General features: G+C 36.3%; 1 pseudogene; it reads left to right on the plus strand.

Annotated features, from left to right (window-relative positions):
- The first annotated feature begins 4,532 nt into the window (after positions 1 to 4,532).
- Positions 4,533 to 26,558, plus strand: LOC149545429 (protein STRICTOSIDINE SYNTHASE-LIKE 6-like; annotated as a pseudogene).
- The last annotated feature ends 590 nt before the right edge of the window (positions 26,559 to 27,148 follow it).

The raw sequence follows: 27,148 nt of genomic DNA on the forward strand, positions 1-27,148 counted from the left end.
TGCACGCGGCTTATGTGAGCAGTAGATGGAACAAAGTCTACATTGGTTTCTGCTTGCACCCAAATTTGTTTGTCATACCTCTCGTCCTCTGTTAAACTGGGATCCATACTATTGTGCATCTCACGTAATGGGAGGATGCCATGTAAATGGGAGGTTTCTTGTCTTATTGTGACAGGAGCATCATCTTGTTGTGTGAATTGTACATTATGCCAATTTCCAAAACCATCTTGTACACCCTACATATCATAACAGTGACCTTGAAATTGACCCTCTGCCCAATTTCTATGAAGCTCTATCACTATTTGGGAAAGAAGGCTTTGAAACCAACTATCACTATTTTCTTGCAGTATCCTGTGTCCTACTTCAGGGTTGTGGAGTCTAGTGTGAGTTTTAAACTTCTGTCCAATCCAAAAACTATTGTCTTTACCGTCAACATCACCATTGGTATACTGTTGACTGCAATATGGAGGACGTGGATATGTGGTGTCAGTCCCCTGTAGATCATGGTGCTCAAAATTGGAGTACCCAAACCTTTGAGCAGAGCATACACCTTGCTCATCACCTTGAGTCAAAGCATCATCCCTCTTGTGTAGGAGAGTGGAATGTGATCTAGCATGAGTTGTCCTGTATGTGCCATCACCATCGATCTCTTCCTGTCTTCTTAAAACAACAACATCGCTAAAAAACTATCCCAATTGGCCAACATGGTTAGAGACTCCCCTTCTTTCGTGCTCTGTCTGTTGTGATGATGGTAGAGTATGAGAAGAAGGTTCTGAATCACTACTAACACCAGGAAATGGAGCTAAAATAGAGGTAGGCGTGGAAATTATAGGCTGAGACTATGATTGTGAGTTTAATGAAGAATTATTCTTATTAAATAACGGCATAGGAATGAAATCTTCAACAACTCTTTCTTGTGGTGCTAATTGAAGAGCCGAAAACTTCATCTCATTAAAGACCACATCTCTACTCTGTACAATCTTCTTTGCAAAAAGATCCCATAATCGAAATCCATACTGATCTTCACCATAGCCCATGAAGATACACTCATGTGATTTTGAATCCAACTTGCTCCTTTTTTCTTTAGGAACATGAACAAATGCTTGACACCTGTACACTCAAAGATGTGAGTAGGAAATCCTTCTACCTAGCCATTCCTCCTCCAGAATTCCAAAGTCAAACGAGATGGAGGACTTCGATTCATCAAGTATACTATTGTATTGCAAGCCTCTGCCTAGAATTCTTTGCCTAAACCGGCATTAGATTGCATGCATCAAACTTTCTCAAGTATAGTTTGATTTAGTCTTTCCACTGCCCCATTTTCTTGAGGGGTGAATGGCACAGCTTTCACCCATCAAATACCATGATCTGCACAAAATTTATCAAACTCCAAGGAATAGAATTCACCTCTATTATCTGATTTTAAACATTTAATTTTATGCCCACTCTGATTTTCAACAAGAGCTTTAAAATTTTTAAATTTTGAGAAAACTTCAGACTTTCTAGACATCATATAAACCCAAACCTTTCTAGTACAATCATCAAGAAAGGAAACAAAGAAATTTGCACCTCCATAAGAGGTTACCTTCATCAGACCGAAGACATCCGAGTGCACTAACTCCAATGATGTTGTCTTCTTGTCATGACCATGCTTCAAAAAGCTAACATGTTTTTGTTTCCCATGAAGACAATACTCATAGAATTCTAAATCTATTGATTGGAGACCCGAAAGTTTCTCTCGATTAAGCATAACCTCTAACCCCTTTTTGCTCATATGGTCTAATCTTTGATGCCAAAGAGCAGCATCACTGTCTACAATAGTCATTGTAGCTCCCACCTCATCATTAGTTTCTACAATGTATAGATTGTCAACTTTATCCCCTTGGGCAATAATCATGGAACCCTTGGTAATTTTCCATGTGTCCGTGAGGAGTGTAAGAAAACCTTGAACATATAATTGACTAATGGAAATTAAATTTCTTTTCAATTTGGGAACATGCCTAACATCTTGAAGCAATAATTAAGCGCCTCCTTCAATTGGTAACAAAATATCACCCTTTCCTATGATTTCACAAACCTTGTTATCACCCAAATAAACATTCCCAAATTTACCTTCCTTGTAGTTTGTGAAGGCTTTGCTGCAAGAAGATGCATGAAATGAAGCCGCAGACTCAATTACCCATGAATTTGAAGTTGTGTCACTTGTTGCAACAACCAAAACACCATCACCGTGATCATGAATGATGTTTGCTCCGCTATCCAAAACTTTTTCTTGAGTTCTTTTATATTTTCTATAGTCCTTTTTAACATGACCAGCCTTTCCACAAAATTGACAACCATTTTGTCTACCTCGGGACTACGACCTTCTAGCTGATTGTGACCTTCGATTGTTGTTATTATTTCTACTTCCATGCTAAGTTCTTCCTCTATTTTTTGTACTAACCATCATTAGTGCATCGTCGGATGAAGACTCTTTATTAGTTCTCCTCACGTCTTCACTAAGCAATGTAGAAGCTATCTCATCATAGACTAGCTTGTTTTTGCCGGTTATGGAAGTGCTAATCATTGTTACCACACCATCCCAGCTATCCAGTAAGGAAAATGAGATGAACGCCTTATTTTTGTCATCTTGAGGCATACCAATGGAGTGTGCTTGATATAGAAGAGTATTCAACTCATTTATGTGATTCGACATCACTGTTTCGTCCTTCATCTTCAAATTGGAAAGCTTCTTCATGATAAAATTTCTATTTTTAGCAAATGCCGTCTCATACATACTATAAATTTTGTCCCATACATCCTTTGTTGACATTTCATTGTTCACATTGAACAACACATTTGCAGATAGCGAAAGAAAAATCTTCGCCATTGCCTTCTCATCAGTTTTAGTCCAATTCTCATCTAACATGGTTGTAGGCTTCTTTGCTTTACCTTCAATTGCTATTGCAAGATCATGCTTGACCAAAAGTGATCGCATATGTACCTTCCACAAACTAAAATTCTTCCTTGAGAATTTTTGCACTCTTGTTTCCTCCACGACTCTAGAATTTGATCACCAAAATCGATTGCAGGCTCTGATACCGATTGTAAAAAGAAAATATAGAACAACAAAACACATAAACACAGTAGTTTATCGTGGTTCACCACAAATCGTGGCTACGTCCACACTGAGAGTAGAGGAATTATATTGATGAAAAAGAATTAAGTTTACAATACATTCCATCAGCATTTATAGATCACAAATGATCAGCTGAAGAGACAAAAATAAAAAGGAGGGAAAAACACATGTTTGTTGGCCTTCACTATTCAACAGTTTCTAGGAAACACATGTTGCTTGCTTGCCATCACCACCTACCACAAGCTGCATGTTGATCATCTCTTGCTGAGAACATAGATAAATTGATATGTGTTTGGAAGATGCTAAACCAAAAAATCAAAGGCCAAGATTGCTCGAATAATCTTGCAAGGCCAATGGCAATTTTCAATTGTTGATCCAAAAAGTGAGTTAATTTTCTTCACAAAGGATATGCCTTCAGTAATAATGTAAATACTAAACTTAATATATCAGTTTTTAGTTTTAATTACTTTGATGTTTTACATAACACTCACTCAACAAACCATCATTTCTCCTTCAACTACTCTATCTCATTTTGATATTGATGGTTCATGGGGTGTGACCCAAAATGTGGATGCAAAAACTTCCACACAATTTAATCCAAAGAAGAATAAATCTATTACAGAAATTTGGTAAGCTTGATACCAATTATTCTATAAAATAAAATTTTAAATTATAAATGATAATATCTTCAAATAATAAATTTAAAAAACATTTTTAAGGTAGGCAAATCTTCACTAAGTTGTTGTCAAACTAAAACTCTAGGGAAAATCGATAGATCTTTAGGTTCCAAAACTCCCTCCACTGTTATGAAAGTATGTATAGAGCCCCCTATCATTGTGATGATCTTCTCTGCCTAATATTATTGTGAAAGATTATGCATTAAAATCCCAATTTGTAGGTAGGTTTAATTAAAACAACAAAAAGATAAAATTAAGAATGATAATATTCTAAAATTATTAATAAAATAAATTAAATCTTTTATGTTGATTAAAAATATAAAAATATATGTAAATAAAATTATAATTGAAATTTTAAAATAGTAAATAAAAATAATAGATTTAGATTTTTAAATAATAAATAATAAATATTTTTATATTAATAAACCAAAAAAATCAATCTTTTGTACAAATTATAAATTGTGAGGTAGATTTTTGTAAGGGGAGTAAAACTCCAACAAAAAACCTATCATGTAAATAATATTTTTATACAGCACTAGTCAATGTTTCTTTAGCATGTGTTCTTCTTTTTTTATGGCACGCCTGATAAACTTTTTAACATGACCGGTAGCGCTGGCGCGAACTTGTGACCAACCCCCTGCAACAGGGAAGATTTAGCCAACCGAGCTAGGGCCCCTGCCCTTATTCTTTAGCATGTGTTAATTATCAAATGCAAATTATGTTAAACTTAAGAAAGGATGGAGAATCGGGTGTGGAGAATTGGACTTTTGTTGTGGGGTGACCTCTAGGTGTGGCGCTTGATTCTAATGGGACCTCATTGTCTGTAAACTTCATATATACATTCACATGTTGTTCACTGTCTTATAGTAACATCCTCTAAAGTATACCAGTAGTTCATTGTCTGGAGTACGACACATGCAATGTGCATACACTCCTTAGAGTTAAAAGTGAACTTGTTATCTACTATATTCTAAAAGCATTTTGATGCAGAGTATTATATTTAATATTTACATGCTATGTTTTAAAAGTTGTCCTATTAAAAGGAGATTGCACGTGTTACATACCCATTCCTTGCCATCTTCAAAGCTATTCTTTCAGTTTGTGTTTTACCTAGCAGGTCTTCAACTTAAAAGTTAGGATTCCTGTGATTTACAAAGAAATTGATGGATGATTCATCATGTTCTTGTAAAATATCTATTAGGGCTTGTGCAATGAAGCTGGAGGATCAAAATTCAAGTATTGTATATGGTATCTATTCCTCTGCTTCTATTTCATCTGTTTTGCTTATTGAAACGCCATGTATTAGGAAATTGACAAGAACATTTTAATAATGTAAGTATAAACTCGTTGTCTATTCTTTGTCAGAGGCACGAAGAAGTGAATGAAGGCCCTTTTTCAGACATACATCTGAGAAACTCGATGTTCAATCCATTTTGATTTACCTCTTGTATCTGTTCGTGTTTATAGATTTACTTTTCCATTGCATGCTAAAAAAAGCCAGCATGGAGTTGTGAATTTGGGAAAAACAAAAAAGTTTACGAGTTTATCACAATCAATTGTTGGTCAGATTTACAGTTAAAACATGAAAGCAGATGACACTGTTTCATTTATTTTTTATGATCATTTATCCTTCATTATTTTATATTGAATTTTAAGGTAAATGATAGAGAGATGCAAAGAAGGTTTAATATAAATCGGATCATGACCAGTTGGTTCGAATAAATTCCCAAATCAATCGATTGAATCTTTATTTCCAAACATGGTGACTAACCCTAAATAGGCTTGTAATTTAATATTTTTTAGGCCCTTTTTAAGGAATTATCTGTTGTTCAAACTCAAAATAACAGAGCATTATGCAGTTGAGGGAGGCAAAGTCGCAGTTTAGAAAAACATTTAGATTTGTTGCCATTTTAGACCACCTAATGAGTATAAATCGGTGATCTATATCATAAGAAATTAGCTTTGTGTCCAAAGAGGAATGATACCAACTACTGCTAGCTCATCCAAATCACAATTAATTGTGAATTTCTTTTGTGCTCATTTTTCATTGGTCAAATTTTGGTCAGAGATAAATCCATATAAACACTTATAGAGAATTTAGTTCCTGGATTCTAATGGTGTGGTTGTTGTCCTTTGGCATTCTCTATTAGTATTGTAATATAACCTATCCAAATTGACTCAAACTGCCAAGGCCAAAAAGTTAAGGTTGTCTATGACTGGTTAATGGGCTTGCAAAATTACAAAATTTGAAGTTTCATTTCACACAACATGCAACTGATTCAGTACACTTCAAAGTCTAGATCAACATAAGAAAAAGAAAGTTGGGGCATTCACTGACGTGATTATACAACGTCTCTCAAGCAGAGGTTTAACCTTTCTTCAGCAATATGCTTTTGTTTTTCCTTTGAACCCTCTCCGAAGTAGAAAGGCCTAACCTTTGCTGATCGATATGGAGTGGTAAGGTTAGGATCATTCCCAAACTTGGTAACCAGGTGAATTTTATCTGAACAAAATTTGAAATAGATACATATTTATTAGACTATTAGAAAGAAATCCCCTTGTAGGGTTTTATTCTAAGTGAATTTTATCTTAACAAAATTTGAGATAGATAGATACATAAATATTAGACTATTAGAAAGAAATCCCCTTGTAGGGTTTTACTAGAAGGGAATTTACTAGGGACATTCCACTATCAAGGTGTCAGCTGGCCTGCGTATGCCCTAAAAAATAACCTTTACCACTTAATAAAGGGTATAAAAAATTGTATACTGAAAAACATGCATAAATTCTTTTCTACAAATTTCCTGCATGCTCTAGAATTATAAATAAGTTTGAAAATTTTTATAATCAAATAAGTCACCAATTTTAAAGGTGACTTCTTTCTTTATCATAGGATGCCTGATGGAGTTGATGTTTCAAGAGATGGCATGATTTACTTCACATATGCTAGCTATAAATACAACCCTACAAAATTTGAGTTAGAAGTATTTGAATATCGTCCTCATGGAAGGCTGATCAGATTTGATCCCATCAAAAAACACTGCGACTGTTCTGCTCAAGGACCTTTACTTCTCCAATGGAGTGGCTCTCTCTGCCCAAGAGGACTTCTTGGTTTTTTGTGAAACTTGAATTTTCAGGTGTAGGAAATACTAGCTAAAAGGAGAGAAATCAGGGCAAAATTGAAGCATTCCTAGAAAATCTTCCTGGATTCACTGATAATGTTAGAGTGGATTTAGAAGGCATTTTTTGGATTGAGCTTCTTGGGGTAAATATACTTCTTCCATTTTCCTTTCTCTTGCTAAATAGATGGTTGGACACCTTAACTTTTGCATTAGTCTTAAAACGTCAATTATATGACTTGCAAGCTTAGGCCATGAAAGAGCATTAATGTTCCCTCCTATATCTTCTCGTGCTCAAATCAAGCGAAAGGAACAGAGACATCCCTATCAACTTTATTAGGACAAGATGAGGTCATAAGAATTCACATTTGAATTCTTATCTGCCCGTGATTGAGCCTTTCTGACTTACATCCATGCAGACATCTGACTAACATAACCATCAAAGAAAATTTCACCTTTAGATTGACAGGAGAAGGAAAGGCACATTTCTTATCATTAAATGCACATGAACATGCCCTGAAAGCTTAGTTCCTCTGTCTTCCCTTACTGACCATCAAAAGAGCATTTGAACTTTAGATAGAGGGAGGAGTCAATTTTTCCCTGATCTTGCACTCTTATTGTTATATATCTTGAAATCCATTTTTAATCTTTTGTCAGTGTCCAATGTAATTTTTCCCTCTTTGCAAAGATGAACCTTGTTGTGGAATCTGATTGTTAATTATTATTAGTTGGACAGCTGTTATTTCTGACTCGAAAATAGCAGTAGTATTTATGGGTAGCTTGGACAACTGTTCATCCTTATCTATGAATAGCAGTAGTATTTATGGGTGGTTTGGACAGCTGTTTGTCCACTTGCCAAGAATTAGTAAATGATTATTATTTACTAATTTTAGTGATTCTCTTTTGGAGACTTTGTAACCAATTCTATTATTGGCTGTCGAGTTGTCTTAATCTCAGCCGTTGGTTTGATTTAATCTCGGTCGTTGGTTTACCAATAGGAGTAGTATAAAAAGAGGTCATTGGGTCATTTGGATACAACAAGTTTTTGGAGAAACATTTGCAGTGTTAGCAAACAGTCTTGCAGTGTTAGCAAGGGCGTAGTGTTAGCGTAGGAATAGCAGTGGAGAATATCAGCGGGAGAAATTAGGAGGTTGTCAGAGTTCTGCCAATGAGAGGCAAGGAATTTTGTATCTCTTGATTTGATGAAGTTTAATATAATTCCTCATCTGTAGAACTGGTTTTCCCTTAGGGGTTTTTCCAGGGACAATTTGTCCAAAAATATTGTGTTCATTGTGTTGCGCATTTCTTTCCATATTTTATAAGTGAAGTTGCAGTTGTGTTATTTTTCGATATTAGTTGGGAATTTATTTTCAGCAGTTTAATAATCGTTTATGATAGGAGATTAATAATCAGTGACTGCAATAGTTGATTTTTCACATGGTATCAGAGAATTGTTAAGGGTAGACAAGTTTTTCCCTAGGAAAGAAATTTTGATCTCTTTAGATTTATTATTGCTTTAAACCCTTGAGATGGCTTCAGCTGGTTTGAGAGATCAGGACAGATTGGATGGTGCTTCAAATTTTGGTGTCTGGAAGGCCAGAATTTCTTTATTGTTGGAAGAGAATGGTATCAAGGATTATGCTACCAGTGTTGTACCTGTACCAACGGATGCAACATAGCTTGCAGCATATAGTAAGGATGATGCCAAAGCGAGGAGGATTATCCTTGATGGTGTCAAGGATCATATCGTTTCACATATCTCGGAGCTAGATACAACGAAGAAGATGTGGGACGCCATTATGAATCTGTACCAAAATGCTACCACCAACAGGAAGTTGATTCTCAAAGAGAAGCTAAAGAATAATCAGATGAATCAGGGAGAAGATGTCACAAGTTACCTGACTAGGCTCAGACTTGTCAAGGATGAGTTAACAGCTTTTGGAGATAGCCCTAATGATGACGAGCTAGTGAGAATAGCCCTAAATGGGTTTACTAAACAATGGAGTGTCTTTGTTCAAGTTGTCAGTGGATGAGATACTTTACCGAGTTGGGATCGACTATGGATTGATTTCACTCAGGAGGAGTTTAGACTAAGTCTTGTCAATGGGGCCAACAAGAGTCAGAAAAATGAGGTGGAACAAGAGAACGTTTCCCTAGCAGGTAAAGGGAAAGCAAAGAAGGGATCTAGCAAAGGATCAAATTCACAAAGTGAAAAGAAGAAGAAGGACCTTTCTAAGGTCAAGTGCTTTGGGTGTCACGAGTTTGGCCACTATGTCAGTGATTGCCCAGAGAGGAAGAAGGGTAAGAAGCAGGTGGTAGCTTCAGCAAGTGCGGAAGAACTCTCCAATAGAATGGAAGATGAGTTTTCACTCATAGCTTGTATGGTTAGCTCAACCTCACAGTGTGTTTGGTATATAGATAGTGGGGCGTCATTTCATATGATAGGAGTTAGAGAGTACTTCTCCAGTTACAAGGAGGAGGACACCAACATCCAGATTTCTATGGAAAATTTGTCCAAACTCAACCCTGTTGGGAAAGGGACTGTTCAGTTTCAGAGGGAGAATGGAAAGATAATTCCACTTCATGATGTGATATATGTGCCAGGCTTAGTTATGAATTTGATTTCTATATCTGTTCTTCAGGATAGGGGGTATAATGTACTCTTTAGAGGAACAAATGTGTTGATTAAGCACAAGGATTGGAAATCACCCATAACTATTGGAGTTAGGAGTGGTCGCCTTTATAGATTGCAGTGTGATACTCCTAAGGCACTTATGAGCAACAGTAATCCTAGAGATCTTGGAGAGCTATGGCATAGGAGGATGGGCCATATTCATCATGGAGCACTTAGATTGCTTCGTGAGACCGTGACAGGTGTTCCAGAGGTGAGCACAGAGCATGATGATGTATGTAAGGGATGTGTGTTGGGGAAGTTTGCAAAAGCATCTTTTCCAAGGAGTGACACCAGATCTAAGGGTGTTCTTGATCTAGTACATTCAGATGTTTGTGGACCAATGTCAAAGAAATCTCTCAGAGGATATGAGTACTATGTTACTTTTATTGATGATTTCTCTAGAAAGACCTGGATATACTTCTTGAAGACTAAGGATGAGGTTTTCAGTCGATTCCAAGAGTTCAAGGCTCTTGTGGAGAACTCGACAAGAAAGAAGATAAAGGTTCTTCGGCCAGACAATGGAGGTGAGTACAAAGGGAATGTCTTCCAGGAGTTCTGCTCCAAAGAAGGAATCAAGAGAGAATGGACTGTTCCTTACAATTCACAGTAGAATGGAGTTGCTGAGAGGAAGAACCGTTCTATATCGGAGGCAGCAAGAGCTATGCTACATGACCAGGACATGCCCCATTACTTATGGACAGAGGCATGTAATACAACAGTCTACATTTAGAATAGAGTTCCACACAAGGTGCTAGGGAAGATGATACCAGAGGAGGCTTTCACAAGGAAGAAGCCAGATGTTAGTCACTTCAGGATATTTAGGAGTTTGACATATTGCCATATTCTTGGAGATACACGTATAAAGTTAGATCAGATTGCAGAGAGGGGGTACTTTGTTGGGTATAGTGAGACCTCAAAGGCATACAGGATTTTCATTCCGGGGACTAAAAGAATTATTGTCAGACGGGATGTCAAGTTCATGGAGGACAAGGCATTTAGGAGATCTAGAGATTTACCAACAGATGATCAGAGTGAGCAGCCAACAGAAGCTCCAAGACCAAGTCAAGAGCAACAAAGCTCAAGTACAGTTACCAGTACGAGTGTAGACTCAGTTAGTGAAGATTCACAGAGTATGGAGCAACAGGTGCAACAAGAAATCCATCTAGAAGACTTAGAGGTTGACATTTCATCCTCTACAGTTGGCAGCAGGAACCATGTGGTTCCAGATACACAAAGGGATACTCAGGAGTTTGTGGGAGCTCCTAGGAAGAGTACTAGATAGCAAAGACAACCAGCCAAGTTCAATGACTATGTGGCATTAGTTAGTCAGTTGGTAGATAGTGAGCCTTCTAGCTATCAAGAAGCTGCAGAACATAAGGTATGGCGAGATGCTATGGTTGAGGAATATTCTTCAATAATGCAGAATGATGTGTGGGAGATAGTACCTAGACCAAGAGATAGGGTTGTAGTTGGATCACGTTGGAGCTATAAGATAAAGCACGGTGCATATGGTAGCATCGAGAAATATAAGGCGAGGTTCGTGGCAAAGGGGTTCTCTCAGAAAGAGCGAATAGACTATGAGGAGACATTTGCTCCAGTTGCTAGGTATACTTCTATATGAGCTGTAATCTCACTTGCAGCACAGATGGGATGGCAGATCCATCAAATGGATGTCAAGACAACATTCCTCAATGGTGAATTGAAGGAGGAGGTATACATAGAACAACCAGAAGGCTTTGTAGCACACAACAAAGAGACCCACGTGTGTAGATTGAAGAAAGCATTTTACAGACTCAAGCAGGCTCCTAGAGCGTGGTATGAGCGCATTGATACATACTTGCAGAAAATGGGCTTTGTGAAGAGTGAAGCAGATGCCAACCTTGTAACACCCCGCCAAGGGATCCAAAAGAATTAACCTAAAGTTTCACTAAGTTTGCTAAACATTTTTTTTTTTAAAAGTAAGAAAGTATAACATACACATCAAACACATAGTAGTGGAAGCAATAACATGTAATCATCAACAAACATACATCACAAGTTACATTCCTTAAGGATCCCAAGACGTTGAGTCACATTTAAATTTAATTAATTCTAAGTCTAACAACTACCACATACATATGAAACAATAATCAGAAAGTCCAATGTCCATAATATACATTTGTTCCGAATGCCTCTTGGAAAATTAATTCGGAATGCTCAATCATCCATTGTACATGTCACAGGGTATGAAAGGCTTAAAAGAATATACATATGTAAAGATAAAGATACATCATCCTCAAGTCCATGATACAAAGTACAGTAAAATAAATGAAATCATCCACCATACATGATACATCAATACATCCATAATGATAAAACATCCATGAACAGAATGAAGGTAAATGCCAACCAAGAAAACTCTAGTCACGGTGACTACGGACGGATCTCAATGGTAAGAGTAAAAAGCACTACCACTCGACCGCGTGGAACCTAAATGGTCCACTCCCACCACGCTGAGGAGATAGTCTCAAGTCCCAAATAGGATAACAAAACCTATAATCATAAATACTCTCTAAGTCCAGGAAATCCTATAAGTATGCTAACTCAAGGGTTCCTAAAAAGATCGACATCTAAACCCAGAGGCACCACAAAGACACGTAGGAAACCTACTATGCAAGCGGGAAAGTGTCATCGCAAAAGTCACGTCGGAAGTTACCCGAGAAATCCTGGGTCCCCTGTGATCCTGCGGCCACTAGTATCCTCTCGTACTGATGAGGCATACTACGGAATGCAAGGTCGTAACCAAGTGTTCTCTCTACCCCATCCTAGTCTGTACTAGCACTCAAGGCATGGGAGAGAACATACAGTTATCTTATTAGATTCATTTAAGTTAGTATTTAGATGAAATGTTTCCACTTATTAAAACAACTTACAATGAGTTACCCTGGCAGCCACTTAGGGCCCCGACCCCCATCACAAGCCACTTCCCGACACTAACATAGATAACCTACCCTAGGCTCATGAAATCACAAATCACAAATCACAAATATCACCTCAGCCCTATACAAGCGGCTGAAAAACATCAAATGATAATCATAATGATCACAACAGTTCTCTATTAGCAACTGAAGGCATCAATAATAAGTCACAATATCCAATGGTTCTCCAACGAGCAACCAACAAGTATCCTAATAATAGATCATAATATTGATCGAAGACTCCAAAATGGTCAAGTCAAAACATGTCACAACGTGACATCACCAAGAACAAATCATCCAAAACATCTCAGTCCTCTCAAAGCGACTGGAAGGAAAATCATATATATATAACTGATCGATGACTCAAAAATGGTTAAGTTAGGGAACTCAAATACATACACTTCAGCTTCACACAAGGAAACTGGAAAGCAATAAAAAACAATAAATACATCCATCATAGAGCACTCCATCACATTACCATGGTCGAGTTAAGAAAGATCGAGACCAAATCATTATAACATCACATTCATAGAACCCCAAACCTCTGGTAACAACCTAAATTGGTCAACATCTAAACAACCCCAAAACCCCCAAAGCATAGTCAGTACAAACAGCACAATATAGTTTCATAGTTTGGGTTTGGTTTGAAATACACAATAGGGTCTAAGTTCCAGTTTCGTATATGTTTCAAGTAATAAGTTTTTTTCGCAATTAATCCATTTCTATAATAACCTCCATTTAATCAATAATCTAATTCTACAATTTAATCAATAATATTCATTATTAATTAACTTTAATTAAACTAATTTTAATTAAATTAATCAATAATTACTGTTCTAATTACTTATATTAATATGTTCATTAAATATTAATTTATTAATATTTAACCAAAAATTATTAATAAACTAATATTTACAAAAATTATGTTTAAATGCATTAATATTTAATTATTAAATATTAATAAGATTACTATTAAAATATTATTAAATATTAAATATTAAAATTTATTAATAAAGATTCTTAAATAATAATAAAACCTTTTTATAATAATACTAATCTAAATACAAATTAAAAATCAAATATTACAAAAACAAAACACGTATTTAATAATGAAGTCACGTATTTAAATAAGCCCGTCGGCTTAATAATGGGCCTGCGGCCTGTCGCAGTCTTGTGGTTGTAGGGCCTGCGGCGGTAGGTACTCTGTACCTGATGTCGCAGTACCTGTGACGTAGGTACTGTCGCGCAGAGCCGCGACAGTGGGGGTGGGGTACGGGGTAATTCCCTCCCCCCCCAATATTAATGAGTATATATATATATATATATATATATATATATATATATATATATATATATATATATATATATATATATATATATATATATATATATATATATATATATATATATATATATATTTATTTATTTATTTATCATTATTTTGTTTTTTTTTAAATCAAACGATTTTTATTTAAAATAACAATTCAAAACCCCCCAATAAAATTTTTATTATTATAATGATTGTTATTTTTTTTTAATAAAAGATTACTGTTAGTTTGATAGGAAAATAAATCGAATCAATCGAATTTTCATTCTAAGATTTTCAAGATCAAATATTTTTCCAAATTAAATTTCTCAATTAAATTTTAATTCAACTCAAAACCCGATTTAATCCAAATTCCCTTTTTACCTACGAATGAGGTTTTCTAAATAGTTTTCCAATCTAGATTTATAGATGAAATCAGATAGCAAAAGATCTAGAACAAAGAATTCACACATTCGAGAAGACAAGTTCTTACAATCACGAAGTAGACAGAACATATTAAATTTCTTAAATCAATTAGGGGTCAAAATATCAGACCCTACCTGAACCTGATGCTAATACACAATTCCCAAAAACTATAAGAGAACTCGCTCCTCTTCAATAACTTTCTTCTGAAAATCTTTCCTAGAATTCTCCTTCTGAAATTTTCTTCCGAAGTTCTTTCCCCAAAAATTCCTATCTCTCCAAAATTTCCGGTTCCCCAAAATGAACCCCAAAGTTGTGATAAGGAGTTTTCTCCTCAAATCGGGGCACTAATTGTGCGTTCACCCGAGAGGCCTCCTTGCTTAACAAACTCATACTCCCAATTAACTTTTATTATCTTTTCTTTTATTTTGTATTCATCTTTTCATGCACATTAAATTGAATTATTAAATAAATTTATTTAATATTCCACTTGACTTCTATTTTAAATTAATTTATTACTTTAATCTCATGTGCACTTTATGAAATTAAAATAACATTATTATTTTCTATTATTTTATCTTTTAATTAATTTCTCATATCTAAACTCATGCTTAGATCATGCGATCTAGAATCCTTAATAATTTAATATCTTTCAACTTTTAATTTATTTTAGAAACTTAATTGATAAAATATTTAATTAATTTAAATAACAATAATATTTAGCATTTATTTAAAAATGAACTCTAAATATACTATTATTAAATTAAATAAATATTATCATGTTCTAAATTATCCTTAAACTTTTATCTCCAAATTCAATTATTTTTATTTAATTAATTTCTCAATTAATTAAGTATTAAAGATTATCATATTAATTCTCCATTAAATTAAATCATTAATTAATCTTTTTTTAATTAAACTTAATTAATAGAACATACATCAAAGACTCATAAGGCAACATACGAAAACCCATCATAGAAAAATACATACTAAATCAAACAAAAAGGGTTATAATCATGAAATAACATCATTTGATGTATTCAGAGGGTACTTAACTCAGATACTTGCCCTAATTATCAATTAGGACAATTGGCTAAAGGGTTTAGGAATTGGACTTAAGAGTTTATCTCCCCTCTCTTACCATTGAGACAATGCGATAGGGTACGCTCATCTTGGCAATTCAGGAAAGTCGATACCCAGTACCTGCAACCTGCATAAAGTCCATGCATGTACAAACACAATATTCTAAGCTAAATAGACAATGGCAGGAAGTGGTGCATCGTGTAGATCCCGACTAGCAGGTGACTACGACTCCCTTCCTTAACCACATCAGAAACACCATACATAAATAAAATAAACACACACACCATACACATGCAGTATGGGGTAAGTATCCATAAGAAAACACGTGTGATAATAAACCATCTAACTAATCATCATCAATAACTAAAAACATTGAATAATCATCATACATGCCTAAAATATAGAGTACCAAGTAATCTCATCATATAATAAACTGAGTGTAAAACAATATCTGATAATCTCAAGATAATGTTACTAATTATCAAACATAAAACTTGGCCTAAAAGAGTTTGGCAATGATATTAGGAATGTAACTAGAAAAATGTAGACTAGGGGCAGGCACTACATCCACCCCCCCTAGACTTAGGCTTACTCCTGGAAGCCTATAAACAAATAGGGATATAAATCTCGTAATCTAGATGCATCCTCCCATGTAGCTGAAGAGTCGTCGGTAGGGTCCCATTGGACCCTTACCTGCTCTATGGTTCGACCCCTGAGGGTCAACTCCTGCTGCTCCAGAATACGAATTGGCTCCAAAGCCAGCTGCCCGTCCTCTACTTGGAATGCATTCCAATCAAGAATATGTACAACATCAGGGATATACTGTCTAAGTACTGAAACATGGAAAACATCGTGAATGCGAGCAAGGCTGGGCGGTAAAGCAAAACGATAGGCAACTGGACCAATCCTCTCAAGAATATCGAATGGTCCCACAAAGCGAGGTGCTAGCTTCGAGCCCTTTCCATAATGGATAGGACTCTTCCGCAGACGTACTCTCAAAAAAACCTTCTCTCCCACAACAAACTGCTTATCTGTCCTATGTGTATCAGCATACTTTTTCTGTCTATCTTGTGCCGTTGTCAAGTGCTCTCAAATACACACAACCTGTTGCTCCTTGTCACGAAGCATCTCTGGACCCAACAGGATGCGATCCTCAAGACTATCCCAACTCAAAGATGTATGGCAATGGCATCCATATAAGGCTTGGAAAGGTGCCATGCCAATAGAACTGTGATACCCATTTTTGTAAGCAAACTCCACTAGCTAGAGATAGTCCTCCCAATGAGTCTGCCTATCCATCACGTACATCCTCAACATATCTTCAAGAACCTGATTCACTCTCTCTTTCTGACCATCTATCTTTGGGTGATATGCTGAACTGAAATTCAACTGCGCTCCAAGATCATGCTGTAGTGATGTCCAAAATGCGGAAGTGAAAACATGATCCCTATCTGAAATGATCTTTCGGGGAATACCATGTAGTCTCACAATGTCACGCATGAAGACATTAGCTACAGAAGCTACAGTGTAGGAAGACCTGATTGGTGAAAAATGTGCCACCTTAGTCAATCGATCAACAGTGACCATGATAGCATCATGACGATGAGGAGTCATAGGTAATCCTACTATGAAGTCCATGGAGATGATGTCCCACTTCCATGAAGGAATGAGATTCGGTTGCAAAAGTCCTACCGGATGCTGGTGTTCTGCCTTGACTCTCTGACACTCAAGACATCTAGCCACAAAATCAGCAATGTCGTGCTCCATCTTGGACCAATAGAATAAATGTCACAAATCTGCATGCATCTTCTTGACACCTGGATGTGCCGAGTAAGGTGCACGATGGGCCTCTGATAGGATCAATATGCGAAGCTCATCCAGTAGCGGCACATAGATCCTTCCTAAATGTCTCAAAAGGCCATCTGACTCAAGGACATAGCTGAAAACTTACCCTGCAAAGGTCTCCCTGAATCTAATTCTTTGCACACCTCCTGATACCACGAATCGGTGGGGAGTGCCTGAAGTATCTGACACCTCAAATCAACACTAAGAGTCATAGATGATATCACATGTTTCCTGCGACTCAAAGCATCAACTACTACATTCTCCTTCCCTTGGATATACTTTACCTCAAAGTCATACTCGCACAAAAACTCCATCCAACGCCTCTGCCTAGCATTCAGATTAGGTTGCGTTAATATGTACTGAAGACTACGATGATCGCTATGTAGTTCAAATCTGTGTCCCAACAAGAAATGTCTCCATCTCACTAAGGCATGAACTACTGTTGCTAACTCAAGGTCATGTGTAGGATAATTCAACTCATGATCCTTGAGTTTGCGTGATTCATATGCAATCACTCGACCATTCTGCATTAGAATTGCTCCAATCCCCTCAAGGGAAGCATCTGTACACACCATGAAATCACCTTCTAGATCAAGTACTGCTAAGATCGGTGCACTGGTCAGAAGCTCTTTGAGCTTCTGAAATGCTTCTTCGCATTTTTTTGTCCATAAAAACTTCTTTCCTTTCCTCTGAAGGGAGGTAATAGGATGTGCTATTCTGGAGAAGTTTTGGACAAATCTGTGATAATAACCAGCTAGACCCATGAAACTACGAATCTCCGACACAGTAGTGGGTGCAGGCCAATCTACTATTGCTTGGATCTTCGCAGGGTCTATAGAGGTACCTTCACCTGAAATAACGTGTCCTAAATACTGTATCTCTGATTGAAAGAAATCACACTTTGCTGCATTGGTATAAAGTTGATTATCTCTCAAGCACTGCAAAACCAAACTCAGATGTTCCTCATGTTCCTTCTGGGACCTAGAATATATCAGTATATCATCGAGGAACACAAGAACAAATCTATCAAGATAGGAACGGAACACCCCATTCATTAAGCACAAGAAAATTGATGGAGCGTTCGTCAGCCCAAAGGGTACCACTGTGAACTCATAATGCCCATAGCGAGTTCAGAAGGCGGTCTTATGAATATCAGCCTCCTTGATGCGAAGTTGATGGTATCCTGACTTAAGATCAATCTTGGAGAACACTATAGCTCCCTTGATCTGATCAAATAAATCATCAATCCTTGGTAAAGGATACCTGTTCTTTATTGTCACCTTGTTCAGCTATCTGTAATCAATGCAAAGGCGCAAAGAACCATCTTTCTTCTTCACGAAGAGCACTAGAGCTCCCCATGGTGATACACTAGGTCGAATACTACCCTTGGCCAAAAGTTCCTCTAACTGCAAACGCAACTCACTTAACTCTTGAGTGGTCATACGGTAAGGAGCTCTAGAGATAGGCTCCGCTCCTGGAGTGAGCTCAATGCTAAAATCAATGTCTCTCTTCAGAGGCATGCCTGGAATCTCACTTGGAAAGACATCTGCATACTCTTGTAAAATAGGGTGATCTAGGGTCTTCCTCGTAGAGTCTTCTTCATCTAGCTCATTTACCGTAACAGAAAATACCTGACATCCCTTACGAAAGCTTCGCTTTAATTGCATAGCAGAGATCATTCGTAGAGATATAGGTCTCAGTATCCCCACAATCTCTACATCCTTCCCTTGGTCATCCTGACACATAATGGTCTTCTTTCTGCAGTCTATACTAGCCTAATGAGAGCCAAGCCAATCCATACCTAAGACCACATTGTAGGAGCCAAGAGGAATAACTCGGAGGTCAACTAAAGTCTCAAACCCTCCTATGCTAAGTCTGTACTTATGAACTACAGAATCTGTGGAAACTTTAGCGCCTGAGGCTAGTTCCACTTGCCAACCATAATCTTGCTTAACCGACTCCAGCTTACACTTAACAACTAGAGATGGAGAAATAAAAGAATCTGTAGCACCTAAATAAAACAATACAAAGAGAGGTGTACCTCAGATAGCTCCTGTAGTCTCAACTACTGTCCCCTGATGGTCTGCCTGACGGTGATCCACCGCTGCAAATACTCTATGAGATCTACCTGCATCTTCGACTGTAGGCTCAAATGTTGCTGGCCTAGGTCCTGAATACTGAGATGCTCGCTGTGGACAGTATGTTGCAATGTGACCAATTTGTCTGCACAAATAACATCCCGTGCCCCTACCAGATCCTCTCCCTATAGGTGGTGCATTCGACCGTTGGTGGCTATCCCTGCTAGCAAAAGACTGGATGCTCTGTGCAGGCTAAGCTTGCTAATTTCGTTTATTACGTTGAGCATTGCGATTGATCCTAGAGTTGGAACCACCACCACCACTCTATGTCTGAGGGTAAGATGCCTTATGCTGTTGAGGCTGCTGCTGAGATTGATTCCTCTTAGGGAAAGGAGGCTTCCTGTTTCCATCGATGTTGTGGTTGCCCTTAGATCCTGCTATAGTAGGCGCTCCCACAAAACCCCCCTGTCCAAGGTTGACACTCTGCTCTACAAGGATAGCTTGATGTACCACATCCTTGAGGGTTTTAGGCTCAAATACCTTAACACCCCCAACAAAATGGTTGTTCAAGCCTCAAATGAAATGTTGTGCCAACTGCGTTGGGTTGTCATTGAATCCCGAAAAGGGCATGAGCTCATAGAACTTGCGCTCATACTCTACAACGGTCATAGTGAACTGTCTCAGGTTATGGAACTCATCTGCTCTATGCTGCTTCCATTCCTTTGGTAGGAATCGCTCATGAAAGCTCTCCAAGAAAATCTCCCAAGTGACACTACCCATGTTAATGCCCAACTTCTTTTCCTCAATAGTCCACCAGGTGGCCCCAAATAACTCCAGGTTGGTAATGGAAAACCTTGCTTTGACATTACTGTCAAAGTCCTACATAGCAAAAATCTTGTCAAGGGCAATAAGCCACTGCTCAGCTACATACCCAGAACCTTGCCCATTAAAGGGCTTGATCTTGGACCTCTAAAGGTCCTTCATTTGAGAGGATACAATGGATCTATGTCGATCCCTCTGAGGGCTCCTAGACCTGTGTTTATGCTAATGTCCTGCCTGGTGTGCTTTATCCTACTCATGAACAGGAGGTAGGCGATCAATGATGGTTTGCATCATTTGCCTCAGATCAACCTCCTCAGAGTCGGCATGTCCCTCTCTGTGGTTCTCTTCTTGATGTTCACTGACATGCTCTTCCCTATTCTCTTCTTGAATGGGGCTCTCATGGATGGACTCATAAACGTTGATATCTCTACCTCGTCCACGGCCTCTGCCACAGCCAAGGCTACGGCCTCTAACGGAAGATCTCGTCCTAGATACCATCCTACAATAATATCCAAGATATAGAATACTATAACAACCATAATGCATAAAATTGTAAATCGTATATATAAAAGACACACATTTTGCAAACAGTAAGAGTGTCGTTTCCAGTTTAAAGTCTTAATGTTGAAGTATGAAAAATATGCAACTAATAGTTTACATTATGTTTCAATTCAACTAGTTTCAAGTTTCAGTTTGAAAGAGATACACATAATAGTTTAAAGTTTTCGTTCTTGTTGAACTAGTTAACACTAGTGGTGTTTCCAATATACCCAGAGCTCCTAATGTAGAAACTGGGCTTTGATACCATATGTAACGCCCTGCCAAGGGATCCAAAAGAATTAACCTAAAGTTTCACTAAGTTTGCTAAACATTTTTTTTTTTTAAAGTAAGAAAGTATAACATACACATCAAACACATAGTAGCGGAAGCAATAACATGTAATCATCAACAAACATACATCACAAGTTACATTTCTTAAGGATCCCAAGACGTTGAGTCACATTTAAATTTAATTAATTCTAAGTCTAACAACTACCACATACATATGAAACAATAATTAGAAAGTCCAATGTCCATAATATACATTTGTTCCGAATGCCTCTTGGCAAATTAATTCGGAATGCTCAATCATCCACTATACATGTCACAGGGTATGAAAGGCTTAAAAGAATATACATATGTAAAGATAAAGATACATCATCCTCAAGTCCATGATACAAAGTACAGTAAAATAAATGAAATCATCCACCATACATGATACATCAATACATCCATAATGATAACACATCCATGAACAGAATGAAGGTAAATGCCAACCAAGAAAATTCCAGTCACGGTAACTAGGGACGGATCTCAATGGTAAGAGTAAAAAGCACTACCACCTGACCGCGTGGAACCTAAATGGTCCACTCCCACCGCGCTGAGGAGATAGTCTCAAGTCCCAAATAGGATAACAAAACCTATAATCATAAATACTCTCTAAGTCCAGGAAATCTTATAAGTATGCTAACTCAAGGGTTCCTAAAAAGATCAACATCTAAACCCAGAGGCACCACAAAGACACGTAGGAAACCTACTATGCAAGCGGGAAAGTGTCATCGCAAAAGTCACATTGGAAGTTACCCAAGCAATCCCTTAGGAATCCCAGGTCCCCTGTGATCCTGCGGCCACTAGTATCCTCTCGTACTGATGAGGCATACTATGGAATGCAAGGTCGTAACCAAGTGTTCTCTCTACCCCATCCTAGTCTGTACTAGCACTCAAGGCATGGGAGAGAACATACAGTTATCTTATTAGATTCATTTAAGTCAGTATTTAGATGAGATGTTTTCACTTATTAAAACAACTTACAATGAGTTACCTTGGCAGCCACTTAGGGCCCTGACCCCCATCACAAGCCACTTCCCGACACTACACATAGATAACCTACCCTAGGCTCATGAAATCACAAATCACAAATATCACCTCAGCCCTATACAAGCGACTGAAAAACATCAAATGATAATCATAATGATCACAAAAGTTCTCTATCAGCAATTGAAGGCATCAATAATAAGTCACAATATCCAATGGTTCTCCAACGAGCAACCAACAAGTATCCTAATAATAGATCATAATATTGATCGAAGACTCCAAAATGGTCAAGTCAAAATATGTCACAATGTGACATCACCAAGAACAAATCATCCAAAACATCTGAGTCCTCTCAAAGCGACTGGAAGGAAAATCATATATATATGTAACTGATCGATGACTCAAAAATGGTTAAGTCAGGGAACTCAAATACATACACTTCAGCTTCACACAAGGAAACTGGAAAGCAATAACAAACAGTAAATACATCCATCATAGAGCACTCCATCACATTACCATGGTCGAGTTAAGAAAGATCGAGACCAAATCATTATAACATCACATTCACAAAACCCCCGAACCTCTGGTAACAACCTAAACTGGTCAACATCTAAACAACCCCAAAACCCCCAAAGCATAGTCAATACAAATAGCACAATATAGTTTCATAGTTTGGGTTTGGTTTGAAATACACAATAGGGTCTAAGTTCTAGTTTCGTATATGTTTCAAGTAATAAGTTCTTTTCGCAATTAATCCATTTCTATAATAACCTCTATTTAATCAATAATCTAATTCTACAATTTAATCAATAATATTCATTATTAATTAACTTTAATTAAACTAATTTTAATTAAATTAATCAATAATTACTGTTCTAATTACTTATATTAATATGTTCATTAAATATTAATTTATTAATATTTAACCAAAAATTATTAATAAACTAATATTTACAAAAATTATGTTTAAATGCATTAACATTTAATTATTAAATATTAATAAGATTATTATTAAAATATTATTAAATATTATATATTAAAATTTATTAATAAAGATTTTTAAATAATAATAAAACCTTTTTATAATAATACTAATCTAAATACAAATTAAAAATCAAATATTACAAAAACAAAACACGTATTTAATAATGAAGTCACGTATTTAAATAAGCCCGTCGGCTTAATAACGGGCCTGCGGCCTGCCGCAGTCTTGTGGTCGCAGGGCTTGCGGCAGCAAGTACTATGTACCTGATGTCACAGTACCTGCGATGTAGGTACTGTTGCGCAGAGCTGCGGCAGTGGGGGTGGGGTACGGGGTAATTCCCTCCCCCCCCAATATTAATGAATATATATATTTTTTATTTATCATTATTTTGTTTTTTTTAAAATCAAATGATTTTTATTTAAAATAACAATTCAAAACCCCCCAATAAAAAAATTATTATTATAATGATTGTTATTTTTTTTTAATAAAAGATTACTGTTAATCTGATAGGAAAATAAATCGAACCAATCGAATTTTCATTCTAAGATTTTCAAGATCAAATATTTTTCCAAATTAAATTTCTCAATTAAATTTTAATTCAACCCAAAACCCGATTTAATCCAAATTCCATTTTTACCTATGAATGAGGTTTTCTAAATAGTTTTCCAATCTAGATTTACAGATGAAATCGGATAGCAAAAGATCCAGAACGAAGAATTCACACATTCGAGAAGACAAGTTCTTACAATCATGAAGTGGACAGAACATATTAAATTTCTTAAATCATTTAGGGGTCAAAATATCAGACCCTACCTGAACCTGATGCTAATACGCATTTCCGAAAAATTGTAAGAGAACTCAATCCTCTTCAATAACTTTCTTCTGAAAATCTTTCCTAGAATTCTCCTTCTGAAATTTGCTTCTGAAGTTCTTTCTCCAAAAATTCCTTTCTCTCCAAAATTCCTGGTTCCCCAAAAATGAACCCCAAAGTTGTGATAAGAATTTTTCTCCTCAAATTGGGGTACTAATTGTGCGTTCACTCGAGAGGACTCCTTGCTTAACAGACTCATACTCCCAATTAACTTTTATTATCTTTTATTTTATTTTGCATTCATCTTTTCATGCACATTAAGTTGAATTATTAAATAAATTTATTTAATATTCCACTTGACTTCTATTTTAAATTAATTTATTACTTTAATCTCATGTGCACTTTATGAAATTAAAATAACATTATTATTTTCTATTATTTTATCTTTTAATTAATTTCTCATATCTAAACTCGTGCTTAGATCATGCGATCTAGAATCCTTAATAATTTAATATCTTTCAACTTTTAATTTATTTTAGAAACTTAATTGATAAAATATTTAATTAATTTAAATAAAAATAATATTTAGCATTTATTTAAAAATGAACTCTAAATATACTATTATTAAATTAAATAAATATTATCATGTTCTAAATTATCCTTAAACTTTTATCTCCAAATTCAATTATTTTTATTTAATTAATTTTTTAATTAATTAAATATTAAAGATTATCATATTAATTCTCCATTAAATTAAATCATTAATTAATCTTTTTTTAATTAAACTTAATAGAAAATACATCAAAGACTCATAAGGCAACATACGAAAACCCATCATAGAAAAATACATACTAAATCAAACAAAAAGGGTTATAATAACGAAATAACATCATTTAATGTATTCGGAGGGTACTTAACTCAGATACTTGCCCTAATTATCAATTAGGACAATTGGCTAAAGGGTTTAGGAATTGGACTTAAGAGTTTATCTCCCCTCTCTTACCATTGAGACAATGCGATAGGGTACGCTCATCCTGGCAATTCAGGGAAGCCAATACCCAGTACCTGCAACCTACATAAAATCCACGCATGTACAAACACAATATTCTAAGCTAAACAGACAATGGCAGGAAGTGGTGCATCGTGTAGATCCCGACTAGCAGGTGACTACGAATCCCTTCCTTAACCACATCAGAAACACCATACATAAATAAAATAAACACACACACCATACACATGCAGTATGGGGTAAGTATCCATAAGAAAACACATGTGATAATAAACCATCTAACTAATCATCATCAATAACTGAAAACATTGAATAATCATGATACATGCCTGAAATATAGAGTACCAAGTAATCTCATCATATAATAAACTAAGTGTAAAACAATATCTGATAATCTCAAGATAATGCTACTAACTATCAAACATAAAACTTAGCCTAAAAGAGTTTGGCAATGATATCAGGAATGTAACTAAAAAAATGTAGACTAGGGGCAGGCACTATAAACCTCTACTACTTGATGGTTAGGGGTGAGATTCTCATTCTTGTTCTTTATGTGGACGATTTATTTCTTACAGGTTCACTAAGGCTCATAGTGGATTGTAGGAGGAACCTTGCAGAAGAGTTCGAGATGAAGGATTTAGGACTTATGCACTAATTTCTAGGCATTGAAGTGTGACAGAAAAATGGGGAGATTTTCCTTGGTCAAGGGAAATATTGCATTGAAATCTTGAAAAAATTTGGGATGGAGGATTGCAAGGCCATGTCTACACCCATGATCACGATTTGGAGGAAGGTAGATACAACTAAGGAGAAGGATGTAGATCCCACTTTATATAGATAGTTGATTGGTTCGCTTATGTATTTGGTCAACACTAGACCAGATATAGCATTTGTAGTAAACTCTTTTAGTCAGTTCATGGTTGAACCAAAGAGAATGCATTGCATAGCGGCTAAGCATGTGCTATGTTACTTGTGTGGTACAGTCGAGTATGGGATCATATATGTTTGAGGTGAACGTATCAGGTTGATAGGCTACACTGATGCAGATTGGGAAGGAAGTACAACAGACAAAAGGAGCACTTCAGAGTGTTGTTTCTGCTTGGGATCAGGAGTTGTATCTTGGTTCAATAGGAAGCAGAAGTCTGTGGCTTTAAGTTTAGCAGAACCAGAATACATAGCAGCTAGCATGGCGACATGTGAAGCTATATGGCTTCGGAAGTTGTTAGTAGCCTTGTTTGGTCAGAAGGTTGAGACTACTGTGATACATTGTGACAATCAGAGTTGCATCAAGTTGTCTGAGAACCCAGTGTTTCATGATAGGTCTAAACATATAGATATCAGATATCACTTCATTAGGGATTGTGTACAACGAGGTATTGTTCGACTACAATACATACCTACAGATGAGCAGGTAGTAGACATTCTGCTGAAGGCTTTGGGAAAGGCCAAATTTATCGTCTTCAGAGATAAGATGGGTGTCATTGTTGGGAATTTATTTTCAGCAGTTTAATAATCGTTTATGATAGGAGATTAATAATCAGTGACTGCAATAGTTGATTTTTCACACTGATTGTCAAATATCTAGCACCGAGGCATGTTTTGGCGAGGATGTGGAGTTCTATAAACCCATATGTATTGTTTCAGAAAGGGGCCATTCTGAACTTGAATTAGAATGGAGAACCCATTTCTTTCTTTGACTCTAAAAGCCCAATAATGACCGGTGCAGTAAGGTTGGGCAATCATTTGTATTTCGGCTGTATTCTGGGTCATTCCCTCGATCGTTTTGATCTCCCTTAATTTTTCCACTTTGCTGGATATGAATATTGTCAACAAAGAGAAGTTTTCCTTGCATGGTAATTTTATAATTTCGTTGGCAAGAATGATCCTCCATGGCCTTAAATTGATCTGAATGAGTACATCTACTGTTCTACAACGGTTGAAGATTTCCACCTTGGATGGTTGCAGAATACAAAACGTGCTTCTGATGTCCATAACAACGTTGCAATGCATCATTCATTTTTGTTTATGCATATTATCTGTCTCTTCAATATCTTACATTTGTGTTTTTTTAATACTAACCAATGATTCTATTTCTAAAGTTCAAATTTTAGGTGTCAAGAAATATGCTATCAAATAATTTAAACAAAAAACTAACCAAAAACAAGTCTTCAAAAGTAATAATTGCTATCGTGCTACCAAGAAAGTTTTTTTGTCTCTTCACAAATCGAGGTTAAAAATGGTATTCCCGCAAGGTCAATTCACGCTAAACAAATAAAAAGCATACTTATTAACTTATTACGTAAATAAATCTAAATTAACTAATTATGGGATGGTTAATTCTGTTAATTATTTTTAATTTAGGAAATTAAATATTAAGTAGATAGATA

The sequence above is a fragment of the Cupressus sempervirens genome, chromosome 7, assembly GCF_028749045.1.
Source record: "Cupressus sempervirens isolate cs-2001-9-10 chromosome 7, ASM2874904v1, whole genome shotgun sequence".
Lineage (NCBI taxonomy): Eukaryota > Viridiplantae > Streptophyta > Pinopsida > Cupressales > Cupressaceae > Cupressus > Cupressus sempervirens.